Source organism: Mirounga angustirostris, unplaced genomic scaffold (genome assembly GCF_029215605.1).
Source record: "Mirounga angustirostris isolate CCGP_5_RB_7025 unplaced genomic scaffold, mMirAng1.0.hap1 SCAF_4, whole genome shotgun sequence".
NCBI classification, from domain to species: domain Eukaryota; kingdom Metazoa; phylum Chordata; class Mammalia; order Carnivora; family Phocidae; genus Mirounga; species Mirounga angustirostris.
In genome coordinates, this window is record NW_026991712.1 from 171,736,625 (window position 1) to 171,747,261 (window position 10,637).

The following is a 10,637-nucleotide window of genomic DNA, read 5'->3' on the forward strand; positions in this document are numbered from 1 at the left end:
TCCTGGTGTTTGGCAGAGCGACCCTCCCCTGATGGCTCCTCTTTACAGAATCATCTCGGCTTTTCCTGGCCATTTATTTTTCTACATGAGCTCTAGAAACAGTTTTTCAAGTTCTGTAAGAAAAAATCTTGTGGGGGTTTGGATGAGACTTGTTACTAATTAATTTATAAGTTAATTTGGGGAGTATTTGCTGCTTTTAAAAATTGAGTCTTCCCAAACACAAACAAGATACTCCAAACAAAATCTTCCCCACAAGTTAGAAAACAGAAAGGAGTGGATGAGAAGTATGCATTTACCTCCGCTTCCTAGCTATAGAGTGTTGTTGTTGGTTGGCTGGTGGTTGTGCGTTTTTTGGCTTTGAAGGTTTTTTAGGCCTGAGCCTACAAGGTCAAAGAGAATAGGAAAAAAGATAACAACAACAGAGTGTAGGAATCTGGAAAGCATCTGCGTGAGAAGTCACTGACTTGGCAGACCCAAGAGACCTGAATTCCCCATAGACAGAGCTCTGGGGAAAGCCAGGGAGCAGCTCAGCTTCTTACGTGGCAAAACAGCCAAAGAACCAGGGATTGGGCACAAAACATGTGTCTGGAAATGGGGGTAAGGAAGGGACTGAGAACAGCAGGACTATTTGAAAACCTGTAGGAAGTAGTTAGACCCTCAAATCCTCTCCCTCACCCCAGTGGAATCATTGAGGCTTATTTTTTGGAGAGAAAAAAACAGAGGTTCTCTGGACAGGAAGGGACCAGCCACATAAAAGGCAGAAGCTACCACACTGAAAATGAAGGATCAAGTGGACATAGTATATATGCATTTAGGAGCCTCTTGCCCCAGAACACTGGCAGCCACTCCAATATCCTCCAAGCAAATTAGAAATGTCTACCCCACAGAATCTCAGCAGACTAAGGGGAAAGATCCAAAGACACTAAACAAGGAAATGATCAAGCCAGACTCCCTCTATATGAAATCTAGAGCCAGGCAGTCCCACACAATTATACAGAGCTTCCCATCAGAGTTTCCCCACTATTAAATAAAGCATATAGACAAGGGTCATCAGCCATATGAAGAAAGCCTCTACCAGGAAAGACAAGCCACCTCTGTCATGCCGCCTAAGTTCGACCCCAACGAGATCAAAGTCATGTGCCTGAGGTGCACCGGTGGTGACGTCGGGTGCCACATCTGCCCTGGCCCCAAAGATCGGCCCACAGGATCTGTCTCCAAAAAAGGTTGGTGATGACATCGCCAAGGCAACCGGTGATTGGAAGGGTCTAAGTATTACAGTGAAACTGACCATTCAGAACAGACAGGCCCAGATTGAAGTGGTACCTTCTGCCTCTGCCCTGATTATCAAAGCCCTCAAGGAACCACCAAGAGACAGAAAGAAGCAGAAAAAGATTAAGCACAGGGGAAATATCACTTTTGATGAGATTGTCAATATTGCCCGACAGCTGCAACACCGATCTTTAGCCAGAGAACTCTCTGGAACCATTAAAGAAATCCTGGGGACTGCCAGTCTGTGTGCTGCCATGTTGATGGCTGCCACCCTCATGACATCATAGATGACATCAACAGTGGTGCAGTGGAATGCCCAGCTAGTTAACTACAAAGGAAAATATTTCAATAAAGGATCATTTGACAAGCAAAAAAAAAAAAAAAGTAACTTAAAGAAAGCACACTAGGCAGGGAGATGAAATCTTTTTAAAAAAATTCTATCATTAATATCCTCAGAGAGATAAGAGAAGGTATTACATCTATGCAATAAGAATACAGAGTTATGAAATGTAATCATTAGAACCCCAAAAGTACAAATTCAAATTACTATAACAGAAATGAGAAACTCAATAGAAACACTGAAAGAAAAAGTTATCTTCCCCCAAAAGACTAAAAAAACACAACACAGGGGCACCTGGGTGGCTCAGTCATTAAGCGTCTGCCTTCAGCTCAGGTCATGATCCCAGGGTCCTGGAATCGAGTCCCGCATCAGGCTCCCTGCTCAGTGGGATGCCTGCTTCTCCCTCTCCCACTCCCCCTGCTTCTTTTCGCTCTCTCACTGTGTCTCTCTCTGTCAAATAAATAAAATCTTTAAAATAAAAAAAAAAACACAACACAAAGAAATAGAAAATAAGAATTTTAAAAAGTATTAGAATCTTAAATAATTTAGAATTTTAGAAAGCTCAACAAAAAGAGAGAACAGTGAAAAAGAAAAAAGAAAAAATGATCAAAGAAAAATCCATGCAAACTACCTGGGAATGATCACCATGAATGTTCCGACCACAGGGCTGGTTAAACGTCCGGAACAATGGATGAAAATAGAACCACACAAAAGCACCTTATTGTAGAATTTCAGAACACCTGGGACAAAGAGAATATCTTCAAAGCTTTTAGAGGGAGAAATAATAGGCTATTTTCAGAGATTAGAATGTCATCAGACTTATGAATAGCAGCACAAAAAGCAAAAAGACAATGGAAAAATATCTCTGAAAAGGAAAAGTTATTTCAAACATGATTTCAAACTACCCATAAAGTCTGACTGAAATTATAGTCAAAAGTAACAAGCTCACAAATAAATCTACCTCCCATGTACCCTTTCTCAGGAAGCTACCAGAAGATGTTCTCCATCAAAAGGAGTAAACCAAGAAAGAGAAAGAATCCAGGAAACAGACTCCAGTGTAAGAGGGGCAAAGAGAATGAAAGTGAAAGAAGATGAGATAAGAGTAAAAGAAGATCCTAGGTTGACAGCTGAGCAGCAGGCTAGAGAGCAACCAGTCCAGACTAGAGCAGGTAGGGGGTTCCAGAAAAGAAGATTTCAAAAATCAAAATAAATAAAATACCTGTTGTTATTGAATTTCCTAGTAGGAGATTTGGACAACTCATGGAGGGTTTGGGGATGAATCAGTGGTAAGTACACAGAAAATTATGCAAATGAAAAGCTAAACAAACTACAACTCCAGGGAAAACAAAAAGCTGTACAAGCAAGGAAATGTAATCAAAACATACCTATGACTCAGCTGTGAAAAAAGCATTTATCCAGTTGTAAAAAGGCAAATAGTAACAATTAAGCTAACTAAAATAACTATCCTGGGAGGATGGAAAGGGTGCATGGTAAAGAGAGGGCCAGATAGAAGGGAGCCAAATCCTCTTCCCTGGTGGAAGGTCAAGAGGTAATGCCTAGAACTGAAAAATCACGATGAGCTTGGTTAGCATGGTTTTTTTGAGAAATAGAGTAAATACTAAAAGAAATAGCTAAAGGAGTTGGGAGTGGTTTCTCTAAGGAGTGGGAAGGAAAGTCTTTTAGAAACATTTGACTGTTTAAACTATGAGTATTTATAACTTTGAAGAAAAAAATAAAAGCTAAAATAAAAATAAAAAGATAGACAAAGCAGTCTTCTCTGGTGGAAATGGTGGAGAGAACAGACTCCCCCTTCCCCCATTCAGCCTAATCCTTGATACATCCTCCCTCGGGGGCACCCCAAGGTATTGCCTAGTCGGGGTTCCACCAGACACTATTTAAAAACCAAGGGCTCACAGCTGAAAAGTGGAATCTCAGGCCCTGGGACAAGTGGTGAGGGAGTGATTCTGAACCCCACCAACTTCCCCTGATATCATGGAAGTTTAGAAGGGTTGAGAGCGGATATGAATTAAGGTACAGCATGTGAAACAGTGAATCCTTGCCTATGAGCACTGAGAGATGCCTTAGAAATCACCTATCCAGTCTGAATAGATAGTTCCCCTACAGGACAGGTTGGCCTGAGGATGTTTTCTGGCCTTGAGTGAACTTTGCCCAGCGGAAGAAACGAGAATTGTTGGAGAGTCATTGTTTGTAGAACAACTCTCAACCAATGAGAGATTAGAGTTGGTGGATTCATACCCCAGCTCCCCAACCCCTGCGTAGCAGCTCCTCATGGTATTCCAGCCAGGTCCTCAGAGGACCCCCAGGTGCTCAGAGTGGCTGCTTGCTCTTGCCCCTTGTGTGGATGGGCTGCCTCCCCTTCCTTGTGTCACTTTCCCTCCCTCATCCCTGCTTCCTGGGATCACTTCCCAGATACACTGCTTACACGTATTCCCGAGACTCAGGGTCTGTGTTTAGGGGAACTGAAACGAAGACAATTATCTCACCCCCTCCCTCCACCGATGAGGAGAAATGACCCAGGGAAGGAAAAGAACGTGTCTGATTTTACACAGCAAGTTACTTGCGGAGTCTGACATCACAGAAAGAGCATTAGGCTGTGAGTCACTTGTTGTAGATCTTGGCCTTAGCTACGTGGCCTAGGGCAAGTTCCTGCCCCTCTCTGAGCCTGGTTTCCCCAAGTGTCAGCCTCAGCCTGTAGCCCCACTGACTAGAGGGGCTTTCTCCTTACCTCAGAAAGCCCCTCTTTCTGCAACGCTGCCTGTTATGTACAAATGCTCAAAGCGCCCTAGTCTGAAGTCAAGAAAATGCACACACACAGTGACAAGGAAGCCACAGCCCTGGATGGTAGCTAATTCTCTAATTTCCTTGAGGGTTGCTGAAATTCCTGGGATGCTAGATCGGTGGCATACGAAATGCCCCACCATTTCCCAACCGCATAATGACACCCCCCTCCTTCCTTTTGCCTGGGTCAGCAAATTTGCTGGCCGGCACACCCCTGCAAATGGGGTCATTATGATTGAGAGAGGGAGAGAGAAAGGGAGCAAGATAGAGAGAGGAGGGAAATAACATTAAAGACCAAATCAGTTTTTAAACATTACAACCTGATCCTGGCTTCCCCTGGGGCCCAGCCCCCTCAAGGAGAGCATCAGGGGCTGGGAGCTGGGGGTAGGGTGGGAGGCAGGGGGATGGGGAGGGAGAAAAAGCTTCTGGAATTCCAACTCCACTTCTTCCGACTCTGTAAGCACAGAAGGGTCCCTTCTCCTCTGGGCTTCAGTTTCCTTCTCAGTACAGTGGGAGTACCCCCCCACACACACACACCCCACTTGTTGGAGGAGTAACCAAGGTCCCGGGTATCCAGAGGCAAGGGCCCGGGGTCAGAGAGCCTGGTCACGAACCCTGACCTTACCATTTCATATCCAGGTTATTGGGAGCAAGTTCATCAGTTTCTCTGAGCCTCTTCTGCTCAGCTGTAAAATGAGACTAAATCATGGTGAAATGGGCTGTCAGGGTTCAAATCCTGGTTCCACTCCTCTGAGCTGAACCTGAACAAGTCAGTGAACCCCTCTGAGTCTCAAGATCCTTATCTGTTCAATGGTCAGATTACTGTAAATTAAGTGAATTAATTTACAGAAGCTTCTTGGAAGAATGCCTGGCACATGGTAAGCGCTAGTTTATGATTATTGTTACAGTTGCTATTACCAGGTTTGTGGGGAGAATGTGCGAGAGTGAACAGGGGACAGGGGGCACAGGACCAGCCCAGACAAGCTCACTGAATGGGAAGTTGGTGCCCAACCTGTGGCCCTCCGAGGCCCCCCCTCGGCCAGCCCTGTGGATGGGGGCACCCTTCCTGCCACCCTTCCACCCCACCCGTTGAGGAGTGCCTGCCTCCCGCCCCTTTGTGGTCACACAAAGCTGTCCCTCAGCAGGTCTAGGCCCCTGGCAGAGCTCTTTGATGCTAAAAATAGATTATTCCACTGAAAGACTCAGAGAAAAGATGGTTTTATGAGCCAAAAGGGGCTGCAGTTTCGGGTTTTCTTTCTTCCTTTGAGGGGCCCGGGATGCTGGGGGGGACAGCATCTTATGGGCAAGATTTTCCAGGCCTCAGAGGAACACGAGAGGCCACTGGGCTGACCAGCATCTCAGGGAGGATGTGCTGTGGCCGGAGTGATCTCCCCAGCACGCCCTATCCTGCAGCCTGGGACCCAGGCTCAGGCAGCCCTCTGCTGGGGACAGCCCCTGGCAGCCAAGAGAGTCAGGGCCTCTCCCAGCGGGGCCTTGGCGGGACTGGGTGGTGGGAATCTGCTGGGGGCCCCAAGAACCAGGGGAAGGTTGTGAATCAGCCACATGCCCCTCCTGCTGCCAACTCTGCCCTCCTCCACTCCCCACCCCACCCCCACCCGGTGGCTACCCAGGGCTCTCAGGCCCTTAGCAACTTACCTTGCCAAGTGCCTGCCACGTGCCCTTCCCAGGGGTCCCCCCTCACCTGCACACCCTGGGAAAGAGGGGCTTTGGTGAGGACGGTGAGGTGCTGATGAGACCAACTGACATCACAAGTGATGACTGGGAATCCCAAAGCTGGGATCTGAACCTGGTTCTTCTGACACCAAGTCTGACACCTGGGCCTCCCCAGAGAGGACTTGAAGGAGAGAAGGGGGGTCAAGGGTTACAGGGGACATGGCAGCAGCATGCGTACAATTGAATCCCCTTCTCACCCTGCGACCCTGTGAGGCCCTTCCTTCGGCGAGCCTCAATGTCCCCGGCTGTGAAACGGGGAGAACCATCTCTGCCTGGTTGGCTTTGTGCAGAGGTGGTAGTGGGATGGGGGATGGGGGAAGGGCGGAGATCCTTTAGTTGAGGCCAGGGGACGCTCTCCCCAGAGAGTGGGGGAACAGCCCCTTCTGGGGTAGAATTCAGCCCGCGTTCTCCACCCCCACCCCAGGTGGCCAACCCGTCTGCGGGGTTCCAGTGTTCCTGCACCCAGTAGCGTCTGCCTTTGTAACACAGGACTTATGACCGAACTGTATCCGGACCCAAAGGTGCACTCATGGTGGAATTTCAGGCAGGAGGCAAAGCTTTGAGTGGAGCTGCTGGGGTCCTTGGTGAGGCAAATGCTGTGGCTAAAGACAGTCATAAAGTCCTCGGGGCCACTGAACCTATGGGACCGCCCAGCTGCCCAGGCGTGGCCATGAGGGGTGCAGCGGAGGGGGGCCCGGGAGAAGGGGGCTGATGCAGGAAGGGGGAGGAGGACAGGGGAAGGGTTTGGTTCTGCAGGGGGCACCATGAGCAGTCTTTTGAAACGAACAACAGGAAAGAGAGAGGCTGAGGGTGGGGAGGGGAGAAGGAGCCCAGAAAGCGGGCGGAGGGCAGGGTGAGATTGAATCCTGCTTCCTCCACCTGCGAAGTGGGTGACCGTGGGCAGATCTCTTCACCTCTCTGACTGCCCCCTGGAAACTGGGCATGGTTGGCTGGTCTGAGAGGCCACCATTGGAGACACCGTGCATAAAGCTCTCGGCACGTGCATCCTGAGTGGTAGGTTCTTAGCTACTGATCCTTTGGCTTGGCCTGGGTATCCTGGCCCCTGGGTGGGCTGCGTGGCCTGCAGGCCTCATCTTTTACCCTGAACATGGGCCTATGCTAGAGGAGGGTGTAGACCTGGCTGAGTTTGGAGGGAGTTGGGGGAGGAGGACGGGGGAACCTTATCTTGATGTCTCTGTGCAGGAGGCCTGAAGGTGGAGAGCCCTGGGTAGCCTGCAGCAGGTATCACACTCCAGCACCTTCCTTGAGCCCAGCACTGTGATTTGCTGGTGGAAAACCAGAATTTGAACTCTAAGGCCAGTGCCTGCCTCAATTCCGCTGCCCATTTCATCCAAGCTGACTCCTAGAGGCTAGAACTTGGGGGTAATCCCTGGGATTGGTTTTTTCCTCATCAGAAAATCAAAGAGAGCCACCCCTATCCTGCAGGATATTGGGAAGGCCCCGTGGGTGCAGGGGTGTGCCATCTTTCTAAAGTTCCTAGACGGCCCACAGCCAGTGCTTCTGATTGGTGACATCACTCCCCAGTCACTGTAGCCCAAGGTTATAGCGAAAGTTTCAGCTCTGCACACAGGTTGAGAAAACAGATTTCATCACCGTTCATAGTAGATACTTTCTTAACTAATTTCCATGTAACCAGCTCATGCAGTTCACTGGCATTTCTGCTGTTATATGCCAATCGATCCCCTTGGCTCACAGATCCCTTGCTGGAATCCACACCTTCTGCTCCCACCAACCCACTGAGCTGTCGACTTGCCAAACATCGGTTGGGTTTGTTCTCAAAACCATTTATGCCAGTTGGGTTTTCGTGGTTACAAAATGTCATTGGATATTATGCCAGTCTGGGGCCATTTTGCCCTCAGATCCATTCTACCCCCTTCCCCCATTAGGCTCTATAATGCAGGGCTCTGATTCCATTAAGTCAGCTGGTTCCGGCTCCACTCCACCAATAGGAGGCACTGGGAGGAGGTTAAAGGATGGGAGGAAGAGAGAGCCCCTTTGATATTTGTCTAGGGGGCATTGCCATAGTGGCTGAGTCCCCTCTGTGGTTCCAGCAAATTTGACTCTGTTGTACCACGCTCTGCTTCCGCAGGTCGGGGAGGGTGTGCTGGGAACACCGCCTCTCCCTGCATCTCTCTTGCCAAAGGGGGGCAGTGGCTTCCTGCTGCGGCCGATCTCGGGGCTCCTCACCACCATGGTTTGGCTTCTCAGCTCTTCCATCACCCGTGTTGCCAATAACCCCCCAATTAACTTTCCTCTGTTTCCAATACTCAAAGCAGCTTCTGTTTTCCTGATTGGACCCTCACTGATAGCAAGGCAATGTTATCAATGATACGATGCAAAACAGGAGTGACTCTTTCTAGGAAACTAGGTTGAACACCTTGGAAAGACTTGGCGAAGGCAAGTTGCTGAAAATAAATTGAATTTGGTAAGGGTGGGACATGGTAAAAGATTGGGGGAAATAGTAAAATTTAGATGCTACTGGATGCGGATTTCTTCGTAGGCATCTTGACACTCACATTCCACTTCAAAGAAGTCCAAACTGGAAATTGTAGGAGGTGCCTTCTGGGCTGGCTTAAGCCTGAAGACCAAGACGAAGACCATTTAATGCACATTTATACGATTAAAGTTAAAATAAAGGGTTTATGGCACAAAAATCCTATTTTTTAACGATTCCCTTCCTCTACCAGATTTCTAGATTAACCTGATCTGATCAGTTCAGAGGCCTCAGATGTTTTTTTCAGTAGAGAACAAGAGGAAACACGGCCGCCTGCTGCATGCTGGGAGAGTGCACAGTTGGAGCTAAAGGAAGGGAATTCCAGGAACTGGGCAGCTCCTATGTGCCAGGTGCACTCCCAATATTTTCTCATTTAATCCTTCTTGCAATGGTGAGAAACGGGTGCTGCAATTGGCCCCATCTTACAGGCAAGGAAGCAGGCTCAGAAAAATAGCCTCCAGCCCACAGTCTCACAGCTTCAGGAATATTCCAAAGGCAAGCCTCAGGAATGTTCTTTCTGCTTCCCCAGCAGCCTCCAGGGGTTCATTCAGGCTGGCATTCAGGCTTCCAAGGGGGCATGTGGAGATGATAAGCCTTTTCAGGGATGGACCAAACCAGGCACCCAGGAACACAGTAAACCACCCACTGTACAGATGTGCCCCTGGGCCCAACACAGCCTCTCACACCTCCTCCTATTCCTGGGCCTAGCCTCAGCTTCCCAGGGAAGGGGAAATCCCTCAGGGTGACCAAGTTACAGATTGCTATAGGGGGACCCACTTTTACACGTGGAAAAAACAGCGAAGCGTGGTAGGGTGGGCTGTTCGAAACTGGAGGTGGTGTTGGTAGATCGGAAACAACTCCTGGGCTGGGAAGCAGGGGACCAGGGTTCCACTGACTCACTGGGTAAGCTTGGGGGAGTCTCTGCCCCTCGGGGGACCTCAGTTTCCACTTCTGTTAAAGAGGGTCTTTCCTGCCATGTCTGTCTCTGATCTGTTTCACAATGTGGCAGACTCCAAAATGTTCCAAATGTAACCAGGAGGCCAGGGCCCCTTGGCAGGCTCCATGCTCCACTGACTCAAACAGCCCTGCCCAGGCCGGGCCGGCTGGTTGGCTCACAGTGGGGGCCGTCTGTCCTCCTATGTGACCGACGCTTCTCTACCTGTGCCTACTCATAACAGACCCCAGACTGCGTCACGGAGACTCTGGCAAGGAAACAATGTCTATGGTGCCCTCACCCGGGTGCCTGTCCCTGCGAGAAATGTGTTATCCCCATTTGACAGGGAAGGAAACTGAGGTCCAGAGAGGGGAAGTGACTTGCCCCAGGTCTTGCAGCTGGGATTCAGCAGAGCTGAGAGTGGAATTCAAATCTGACTCCAGAACCCTGTGGCTTTGACCATAAACCTGCTTCCTCCCGGGACAAATGACAACCCACACCGCTACCACACCCACCCGCCGTTGAGGAACAAAAGACTGAGCCTGCACGGGGTTCCCAAGGAGGCCCAGGCAGCGAGTTTCCAAGGGCGTACTGCTCCCTGGTGACCGGTGTGGCTGTGGGCAGGAACCAGGCTCTCTGGGGCCCTGGACCAGCCCCTCCTCCTCCTGGATGCCCCTCCTGCTCCCTGTTGGCCTTCAGAGACCACCATGAGTGTGAGGATGGTTTCCAGGGCCTGGCTCCAAGCTCAGCCTCCCTGGGAGAGGCCAGGGGGCAGTGCCCAGGCTGAAGAGGGCTTCCTGAAGTCTCAGGACTGAGCCCAGAGGGCACTGCAGGGTGCTGTGGGATTACAGCTGAGGCCAGGCTAGTAAATCAGAGGCTGGTGTTCTAATCCCACTCACAATACTCTGTCGCCTTTCACAAGCTGACTTCAACATCCTGGGCCTCAGTGTCTGATCTATGAAATGGGCAAGTAGAGCTTGCAAGGGAAACTGTGAAAGCCACCGCACTCCACCTCCCACCCCGGCCCCCACCTGACTGGGCTTCTG

General features: G+C 49.8%; 1 pseudogene; it reads left to right on the top strand.

The window, feature by feature from the left end:
* The first annotated feature begins 1,099 nt into the window (after nt 1–1,099).
* Nucleotides 1,100–1,597, top strand: LOC123858434 (large ribosomal subunit protein uL11-like; annotated as a pseudogene).
* The last annotated feature ends 9,040 nt before the right edge of the window (nt 1,598–10,637 follow it).